General features: G+C 47.2%; 1 protein-coding gene and 1 pseudogene across 1 annotated transcript in view; both read left to right on the top strand.

Annotated features, from left to right (window-relative positions):
• Positions 1-383: 383 nt before the first annotated feature.
• LOC102018000 lies at positions 384-3,069 on the top strand (annotated as a pseudogene).
• The window catches only part of Cd8a (CD8a molecule), a 26,565-nt gene continuing 18,566 nt past the window's right edge, over positions 2,743-10,741 (top strand). The window contains exon 1 of the mRNA XM_005385389.2: positions 2,743-2,839. The gene's annotated coding sequence lies outside the window, so the exon portion shown is untranslated. The remainder of the gene's footprint in view (positions 2,840-10,741) is intronic.

Raw genomic sequence — 10,741 nt, forward strand, 5'->3', positions numbered from 1 at the left:
AAAGAAAGAAAGAAAAAGAAGAAAGAGAATCGCTACATTAAAAAATTATGAAATACTACTACAGCAGTCAGCACATGGCCCCATTTTAAAGCGAGCGAGCGAGGAGCTAGGCGTGGTGGCACACACATGTGATCCCAACACTCAGGAGGCTGAGGCAGGAGGATCGCTGTGAGTTCAAAGCCAGCCCGGGCTACACAGTGAGTTCAAGACCAGCCTGCATTACATAGCAAGGCCCTGTCTCAATCAATCAATCAATAATAAAGTGAGTGAGGGAGAGGGGCAGTGAGCCAGTGGGGGTACCATGAGGCAAGTGCGGGAGCCCGGGAGGAAACTGAGCTGCCCAAAAATGCACTAGCATGCTGCAGCTGACAAACCATCAGCTGAACTCTCATCTCTTAACACTGGCAAATATTGGTAAAACCTACCACACCCTTCATAAACCTAACCGAAGGCGTTGGCCAAGATGCTCACCAAAGAGGAAGCCTACAGTCTTGCAGTTCTTCGGACTGCTTTAGCAAAGTGATGCCTCCCAGGAGAAAGAGAAGACCGGCCTCTGCAGAGGACTTGTCTGCCAAGAAGCGTGGACAGACACAATGGCATGTATCAAAAATACAACTCAACTAGAATGGGGACCGAAGAAGTGACCTTCTCAGGGAAGCCGTGCTTAGAGTGGTTCTAAGAATATGCGGGTACTGAGGGTATTGTAGGTCCTGAAGGAACGGAGAGGTTCTGTGGAGACATTGGTGTAGAACCTGAAAATGTAGTTGTGCTTTTCCTAGCTTGGAAATTGGATACACGAAACATGGGTTATTTTACCCCGCAAGAATGCTTAACAGGAATGACTTCTTTACAGTGTGATGCAAGAGAAAAACTCAGAATTCTTTGGATTGCTTGAGACCTTTATTAACTGATTCTGTAAACTTTAAGCTTATTTATAGATACACATTTGACTTTGCACAGACGGAAGATGGTGTTAGTGATTGCGAGCTGCTGGCTGCTTGCAGAGGAAGAAGGAGTGTGTGCTGTTCCACTCAGACCCTGAAAAGGACCAGGGCGGCCTAGACATAAACACTGCCAAGGAAAACTCCGGGCCCCTTTGCCAGTTTTTCACCAATTCTTAGGGCAATCAAAGTGATATATTTTCGTAATATACAATGATGAACAAAGACCAGTGGTGCAATGTCCCGGGATTCAGCAGAAGAATTAATCTTGACCTCGGCAGCTACGAAGAAGAGGGAGTATGGCCAGTCTTGTTGGATGAGTTCGTGTAGTGGGGCGAAGACAAACAGATGTTCTGGGCCATATCCACAGCAGCGAGAGAGTCACTGTTAGCACAGTTATGTCACCCGCTAGCCATAAATGGCTGTTTGTATCAAAGCGTGTGAATACCTGAATCTCCTTGCTGACTCCCTGCCATGTGCTTGTTCATCCTCCACTGAAATACTTCCTGTTTCGTGGCGCTCACCCCACACACACAGGCCACCCATTTCACACGTCACTAATGTTGCCAGGAAGTATTTTTTCCTCGAAGGAAGTCGATGCAAGCTTCCAAGAAACACTCATACATAGATCTACTCAATGACCTTTGCTTGTCTGCCGGTGTTTGTTTGTTTGTTTTGGGACAGTGTCTCACTGCAATTCGGGCGGGTCTTGAACTCACTATGTTTATGCCCAGCTTGGCCTCAAACTTGCAGCGATCCTCGGGAATTAGCCTCCAAAGTGCCGGGATTACATGTGTGCACCACCCCTCCCAGTCTGCAGTTTTGACTAACACACCAAAATACTATTTTTTGCTGCCACAAAATCCAGTAAGATGGGCATGGTGACACACACCTGTTTTCTTAACACTGGAAGGCCTAGGCAGGAAGATTGCAGGTTTGAGTGTGGGCTGGGCAACTTAGTGACTTAGCAAGACCCTGTCTCAAAATAGAAAAACAATAAGAATAAGGGGCGGGGGTACTAGGGATACAGCTCATTGCAAAGGCCCTGGGTTCAATCCCCAGTACCAAAAAAAAAAAAAGAAAAGAACATTCACAGTGCTATTTATACAGTTCCCAAGGTCTCAGCTCCATTCCACCCTTCTCTCCCACTCAACGAAACCTGCCACGATGCACAGGAGCAAGAGTGACCCTGTCTTTTACAGGAATAGTCTTGTGCCTGCTGTACTCTTTCCTAAGGAAGTGGGTAGCTTTAACTGTCACACCCCACCCGCAGCGGCAGCACAAGAAGGCGTCTGCACTGAGGGGATTAAGATTGTGGGTTGGGGCTCTTTCCACGTGGTAGGATTCAGGTGATTCAACTTACTCCACTGTCACCCTTGCTGGGTCACTTTCTTCCCCTCTGTCCTCTGGTGGCCCCTGGCCCAGGACCAGTGCCGTGTCAATGTTATCACTCTGCACTGATTAGCAGTTCCCATTTACAAAATTGTCATGTCGCAGAATAGTCCACTGTTTACAAGGAAGCCAACTTGTCAGAGTTTGTTCTGAGGGTTAGGAGTTCGCGGGTTAGGAGAGCTTCATGGGTTTTACAGCTCCATCCCTGGCCACACAGCCGAGGTGTTACTGGCTAAAGGAGGCGCAGGCGTGATGGCCTCGTTCCTCCTGTGGCCTCCCAGACTCCTCTGACAGGGCTGGAGCCAGAAAGACAACACACACCCCGGGGTTGCTGGCACAACCGCCCCCAAGAGACCACATTTCCTCTCAGGTTTTCAAGGGCACATCGATACACAGTGACACTTTCTAAAAACCACCTGAAAACGAAGGGGCCTCAGCCTGCTTGATCTACAGATTTATCAGAGCTTGAGGAAGTGCAGACCTCCGGCCCGGCGTGCGCACATCAGGTAGGACTTCTGGTTGGTGACCGAATGCCCCTGTGTGCCCCGCTGCAAGGCTGATCTGCCGGGGCTCCTCGTGGTGTGTCTTTCGGGACAGCTGGCAGACACGTGCTGTGTCAGGCCGCCTGCTACTGTCGGGGACTGTCGGTGGGGTGCACGAGCAGGAAATGGCCTTTGTGGGTGGTTCTCACACCTCCTTTGTGGCCTATGGACCTTTCATTCGGACTTGTGAGTGACGGCAAAGAGTGAGTCCCAGCACTTTCCTCTGCTGACATTCCTGTTGCATTCGTTTTCTGCCGGTTTCTTCGCGAGCTGTCCTGCGCACTTGGTCCTCCGCCAAGAGGGGGTTGGGCTGGTGGCTGTCTCCCAGTTCCCGGGTCCCAGGTCTCTCCCAGGCAGGGACACCCACCTGGCGTGCATGTCCCCCCGACGCGTGCCTGGTGCAGCCTGCTATTGTCTGACTTTGGCACGATCACAGCAACCGCAAGCCCACCACAAGCCTCTATGTTTGCATGCCTGGGTTCGCTGCGACAGTTACCTGTTCAAACGTGGTCAGACGAAAGAGATCAAAAGAGCCCGTGTACCCCGGACCGTCCCAAAGAAATGAAAGAGAATGGCCCAAGAACAGGGCGGGGACCCCTGAGGAGGGTGATGACCCCCAGGAGCAGGGGGCGGTCAGGCAGAGCTGCCCCCACTAGGATCCCACCTGTGCACCTGCGCCTTTATTGTGGGGATGTTATATAGGGCGCCCCCTCCACCCCGCAGCACCCCAACCTCACCCTACCCCCATGCTGCTAAGTTCCCTACAAACACAGAGGCAGCATTGCCCCGTTCTGTCCCAGTCCCCTCCGTGTGCCCAGAGCCACCTTAGAAGCTGTAGAGGAAACCACCACCGCTGGGAGAAACTGCTCAGACCTTTGAAAGTACCTGGAGATTGACCCTCAAAAAATATTCTTCCCCAGCTTTGCTCATCATTTCATAGCAGTATTTGTGTATTTTAGAAATACTGAATCTAAATGGCTGATTTTGTTTTTGTTTTTGTTTTTGTTTTTGTTTTGAGACAGGGTCTCACTTATGAAATTCAGGCTGACCCTGAACTCACTATGTAGCCCAGGCTGCCCTCAAACTCAGTGATCCTCCTGCCTCAGCTTCCAGAGTGCTGGGCTTACAGGCGTGTGCCACCATCCCCATTGCCGGTGTGACATACTGACACTTATCCCACAGGCCCCACTGTGCACAGGGCCACAGCCATGGGCCTTCCTTGTCCCTTCTCAGGCCCAGTAAAAAGAGGAGCCTCACACACACACACACACACACACACACACACACACACACACTCCAGGAAGTTCCCACTGCACCTAGAATGCACTCCCCCAGCGTTGTCCCCAGCACCCTGGGGCCTGCATCTCCCCAAGCACCTGGACACACACACAGGCAGGCAGACATGCTGTGCAGGGGTCCCTCCCTCCTTAGGCTCTGCACCCCGCTGCCTCCTCCAGGACCCCCCCATTATCCTGCAACCCTCCCGCCTGAGCAGAAGCCGTGGCTGTCCCTGTCACCTCACTCAGCCCAAGGCCCCTCTCTCTGTTTCTCCTTGCTCTTTCCCTCCACCACGTCCACCTTCAGAGACCCCTGTGCAGCTCTAGGGGAGCCTAACCCCTCCCAGCCAGCACAATGTTGAGGGTGCTCGGGGGCACAGTACATCAGTGAGCGAATGAGCGTGTTCAGAGTGTTCAAAGTGAAAACAAATCGAGGCCCTGGTCCTTTGTGCTCAGAGAGCCCTTTAAAAATGGTTGTGCAAAAAGGTCAAGTGTAGTACGATTGTGCTTCGAGCAGGTACCTAGGGCAATCACATTCATGGAGACAGAAAACAGATTGGTGTTAACGGGGCTGTGGGAGGGAGGAATGGAGCACGAGTGTTAATGGGAGGGAGTTTCTGCCCTGGAGGATAAAAGGTTGCGTGGTCTGCTGGCATGATGGTTGCAGGATGTGCATGTACTTAACGCTGCTGAACGGCACCCTTATCCGTGGTCGAGGTAAGTTTCATGCTTTCGGTACATTTTACCACAATTTTTAAAAACTGTATAAAAATGGTTGACATCAGGTATTGTGGCTCATGCCTGTGATCCCAGTACTCTGGGAGGCTGAGGCAGGAGAATCACAAATTCAAGCCCAGTCTGGGCAACTTAGCCACTTAGCAAGAATTTGTCTCTAAATAAATATTTAAAAAAGGGGTGTAGGAGTAGGGAAATACCTCAGGGCAAGGGCTCTGGCTTCAACTCTCACTTCCTCAAAACAACGGTGGAGGAGAAAGGAACAACCTCAGGGTTGTGAGTAAGTGCTAGAGAAGAGAAATTGGGACAAGAAGAGAAACTGATTTCTGTCCCAGAAAGAGGAGCTCTGCTCTGCCGGCCAGCTGCCGTGGAGTGGTGAGGGTAGCCAGGCATCTTTAAATTTTCCACTTGTGAAAGTGATACCGTCGCAGTAATACACCCTGCTAAAATTTACTTACTAGAAAAAAAGAGCAAAGAAAAGGCATCTTGACATGTGTTTACCTCGTGTGTTTTAAACACTTTTTACAGCACAATAATCATGCTGAACACATGTTTTTATTAAATACACTGTAAGCATTTTCCCTCTTTTCTACATCATTTCCACGATCCTAATACTCCAAATTATTAATGCTTAACCTTGTACTGAATGGGTCATCATTTATTCAAATATTTCTTCTTTCAATATCTTGAATGCTTCCAACATTTTAACATCTCTGTTCATATCCAAGTGCACTGAGTCATAATATTATATCCCCTGGAGAAATTGTCCAGACTGAAATTACTGGGTTCATGGGTAGATATAGCTCTTTTAAAAATACTTATTTTTAATTGATGTATATTATTCTACATACTTAGGAAGATAATGTGATATTTCAATATATGTATGCAATACAGAAAGATCTGGAGTTGGGGATTTAGCTCAGTGACACAGCACCTGCCTGGTAAGCACGAGGTTGTGAGTTCGATTCCTGGTACTGGAAAAAAAAAAAAAAAGAAAGAAAAAAAGAAAGATCAGATCAGAGTAAATGACACATCCATCGTCTCAAATATTTTTCACTGCTTTATCATGGGAAGTGTCAAAATCTCCTCCACTAGCGGTTCTGAAATATACAATTAATTGTTGCCAACTAGCAGGATGTGGTGGTGCTCACCTGTAATCTCAGCACTGGGGATGCTGAGGGAGGAGAATCACTATGAGTTCCAGGCCCGCCTGGGTTACATAATGTGTTCAAGGACTACATAGTCAGACCCTGTCTCAAAAAAAAAAAAAAAAAATGGCTGCCTACTCCAGTCACATGACTGTGCTCCAGAGCATCAGAAACTGGTCCTTCTGCCCAACTTCACACTGTACTTTTTAACCGCTTCTATCCCTCCTCCACCCCCCTCCCTAGACTTGGGTAATCACTATTTACAGTCTACTTCTAGAGAGTGTACACTTTTTTTTAGCTTCCCCAACAAGTAAGAACTGATGGTACTTCTCTTTCTGTGCCTGACTTACTTCACTTAATTTCCATTGGTGTGGACGCAAATGACAGCATTTCCTCCCCTTTGTGGAGGGATGATATTTCACTGTGTGTGTGTGGAGGTGTACATAGCCCACATTTTCTTTATCCGTTCATCTATCAGCGGACTCCTAGGTTGTCCCCGGATGCTGGCTCTTGTGACGTGTGCGGCAGCAGTGACCATGGCGCGATGTGCCTTTGACCTACTGATTTCATTTCCTTTGAATGTGTACCCGGTAGCGGGAGTGCTGCCTCCTGCGGTGGTTCTGGTTCTAGTTTTCTGAGTAATTTCCATTCTATTTTCCACAATAGCTGTGCTAATTTAATTTGCATTCCCACCAATGGTGTGTGAGAGGCCCCTTTTTCCACATTCTCACCGGCTTTTTTATTCTTTATTATTGATTGGTTGATTGGTAATGGTGTTTGATGCCTCCGCACTGAGCTACATCTCCGGCCTCTGTCTTTTTTTGTTTCTACCTCTCTCTGTTGTTTGTTGTTGTTTTTTGTTTGTTTGTTTGTTTTTGAGATAGGGTCTTGCTAAGTCATTCGGTTGCCCAGGTTTTGGTCCTCCTGCCTCAGCTTCCCAGGTGGGATGTCTTTTTGATAATAGCCATTCACAGTGTTTTAATTTGTAGTTCACTGATAACCAGTGATACTGAGTTTTTTAAAATACACTTTACTGGTTATTTGATGTCTACTTTAGAGAAACATCCACTCAGATCATTTACCTGTTTTAAAATTGAATTATTTGGGTTTTTTGCTGTTGAGTTGTTCAAATTCCTTATATATTATAGGTAGTAATCCCCTGCTGGCTGAGTAGTTTACAAACATTCTATTTCATTTCTCAGGTTGTCTCTTCACACTATTGTTTCCTTTGCTGTGCAGGAGCTTCGTAGTTTTATGTAATCCTGTTTGTCAAGTTTTACTTTCATTCTTGTGATTTAGGATCAAAAATCTTCACTCAGACCAATGTCTTGAAATGTCTCTCCTTACTTTTCTCTTTTTTTTGTACCAGGACTCAAACTCAGAACCTTGCAACTGCTAGGCAGGTGCTGTGCCACTGAGCTACTCCCCAAGCCCTCCCCTACCTTTTCTAATCATCTCATAGTTTCCAGTCTTACGCTTAAGTGTTCGATCCATTTTGCATTAATTTTTGTGGTACAGCATTTAATATCTCCTATCAGATTGCTTTCCAAACCTACCACTACTCTCATCCACCATAGATACCATCTTTTCCCCCTGCTACCTTACAGATAGAAAATACTTTCTCCGTGCTGATATAATTTTGGGGTTTTTTATTTTGTTTTTGGTTCTTTGAGACAGGGTGTCTTTATGTAGTTCCTGGCCTTGAACTCTCAGTGATCCTCCTGTCTCAGTGATCCTCCTGTCTCAGCCTCCCCAGTCTTGGATTACAGGCGTGCCCCACCACGGTAGAATTTTGAAGACTGCAGCATTTCAAGTCTGCATTTCCTCTGGGGAACAGATCTGCTACTGCAGAGCTGAAACAAGAGATTTCTGCTGTCAGCATGGCAGGAGCTCAGTCCCGCCTCCCCAGCTCAGCGCCACAGCGGCGCCCAGGGCCTGCTCAGGGCAGGACCGTTTCGGGGCGCAGGAGCTGCTAAGGGAGGCAGCAGGCTGGCAGCGCCTCTGGCGCAGGCCACAGGCCCAGACACAAACCTGAGAGAAGTGTTCACGCCTGCACAGCCTTCCGGTGAGGAGTGGCTGGAACTGGCGGGAGGGGACGGAATTGCCCAGTGGTCAGGGACAGGTGCCGGAAGCCAGGGGCCCGGGGACCCCAAGGCCCTGCCTTCGGAGAGCACCGGTGTGTGGGGGCTCCCCGGCTGCAGCAGGGAATTGCTAAAAACGAAACCGTAATTTTCGGAGGGTTCTGAAGGCGTTGTCCCAGGAGGGTGGTTGTTCGCCGGGGAGTCTAAGCTAGTTCCAAAACAGGAGCTCCACCTGCTTTCGGTTTTCGAGGCCTGGTGTCCTCCACAAGCCCGGGGGAGAGCGCGGGGTCTGACTCTGCCGGCCTGGGCCAGGGCAGAAAGAGCCCGTGTGAGCTTCAGTCAAGAGGGGCTGCCAGGACAATACCTCACCTAGCTTCCTGCCTGCAAAGTTACTAGAAAACTACAGCTGCCTGCGGCTCGGAGGCTGGCACTGCGCTCATGCCGGCTCTGTTCTTGTTTCCTTTCCTAACAATGGAATGAGGCAGGTGTTAGGAACCTCTTTTAACAGGTGTGAAACAGGATCAGAGAGGCTCAGGGCTTGCCGGGAATCACACAGCATTCATACACTGAAGAGCTAGGGTTCAACCCCAGGCAGCCTAACTGCAGCGCCTCAGGTACTCCTGACATGTGTGAGAGCCCAGATGTGCCTTGAGACTTTCAGGAGCAGCAAGCCTCATGAGTGTGGAGAGCAACCGGGAGACGGCCAGTGTAGCCTGGAGTTAGGGGCTGGGGATTTAGCTCAGTGGCAAAGCGCCTGCCTGGCAAGTGCAAGGTCTTGAGTTCGGTTCCCAGTACCGGAGAAAAACCAAAAAAAACTTGGAGTTATGGGGCTATTTGGGGGGGAAAACAAAACAGTAAAGTTGATGGTTTAAAGAACATCCATCACCCAGAGCTCGTAAAAGCAGCTACACAGTGTGACATTCAGGAGAGGAGAGGAGAAGGGAGGAGGGGAGGGGAGGGAAGGGGAGAGGAGGGGAGGGGAGGCAGGTGGGTCAGGGCAGGGGGGACAGGCAGAATGGCTCAGTAGTTAGGATGGTAGACCTGGGCTGTTTGTGTGACCCTGGACAGTGAATTAACCTCTCTGAACCTTGAGTATAAAACAAAGACAGTGGTCATACCTACCTCACATATGAGCATTAATTAAATAATTATCATTGTTATTATGTTATATTGCAGTTCTTTCTTTTTTTTTTTTTTTTTTTTTTTTTTGGTGGTACTAGAGACTGAACACAGGGCCTTCACACTGAGCTACATCCTCAGCCTTTTCTTAAGACAGGGTCTCAATAAGTTGCCCAGGCTGGGCTGTTGATCCTCCTGCCTCAGCCTCCCAGAATGCTGAGATTTACAGATATGCACCACCACGCCCAGCTGACTCTAGCTATTGCTTAGTAGCCTAAAGCTCACCCTCACTCAGGCTGGACACAGAATGTTTCACTAACCTTGAGAGCTCTGGTGCTTATAACATTTACTTATTCGATTCTGTGAACCAAAAGAAGAGTTTTAACGCTTTTTGCTTTAAGTTATGAAATATGGCAAATATAAACAAAAGGATTATAAGCAATATAGTAAATGGTCAGATACCCATCATTTGACTTAGCAAATACAACATTTTGCTAAGCTTGTTTTGATCTTTTAAGAAACAAAATATTAGGGCTGAGACGCCCCCCCCACAGCCCTTGTCCCCTCTTCCACGCCAGCCCCCTATCCTGCAGGGCGTGGCTTCTGCCTGCAGCTTTTATATGTTTATACTCACAATCGTTTCATTCTGTGAGTGCCTGTCTAGAAAGAACAATATGACAATGACTGTATAGCATGGCTTGCATATGATGATATTTTTCAAATGATGTATTCTGTTATACACTTTTCTGAATTTATTTCATTCAACATTATATTTTTGGGATTTATTCATGTTGATGCCTGTGGATCTAATTCATTCATGGAGTCTTATTTTATTAATTTGTCACTATTTATTGTGTATTATTGTGTCTTAGTTTGTTTCCAAGTTCTGTTACTTGAAATTTCCGGTTTCCATTGTTTGTGTTGTCCTGGACACTCGCATACAACAACATTTCTCTGAGTGATAAACTAGAAGTGGAAATGCTCAGGTCAGAGCATTTCCATTTTTGTTAGAGATTTCCAGATTATCTCCAAAACGGTGTACCCATTTTGACTCCCACCAACTTTGCTTTAAGTTCCTGTTTGCCCGTAACTTGATTCGTGCTTGGTATCTTTAGACTTGTTCCTTGTTTGTTAATCTGAGTATGAAGTAGTATCACTCACTTTAATTTGCATTTCACTTTTCCAAGTAAGTGTCTTACTTAGTGTTGTTTTATTTGGATGTTAGCTCCGTCATGTATTTTTCCCCATTTCTTTTTTTTTTTTTTAAAGAGTAAAAGAAGGATAACAATAATTGGGGGGGGGCTTACCAAATTACAGACAAAGTGGTAGAAAATTATCAATGGTTATTGTTTTACATATTGTTATTTACAAGATAGTTTCTCAGGAAAACAAATAGACAAATAATAGTGAGTTACAGACAAAAGAGGTAGGACATTATCAATAGTTGTTGTACTCTACTTAGGTATCTTCAAAAGAAAATAAATAGAACTATACATGAGTGACCTA

The sequence above is a fragment of the Chinchilla lanigera genome, unplaced genomic scaffold (genome assembly GCF_000276665.1).
Source record: "Chinchilla lanigera isolate Chin_1 unplaced genomic scaffold, ChiLan1.0 scaffold00023, whole genome shotgun sequence".
NCBI classification, from domain to species: domain Eukaryota; kingdom Metazoa; phylum Chordata; class Mammalia; order Rodentia; family Chinchillidae; genus Chinchilla; species Chinchilla lanigera.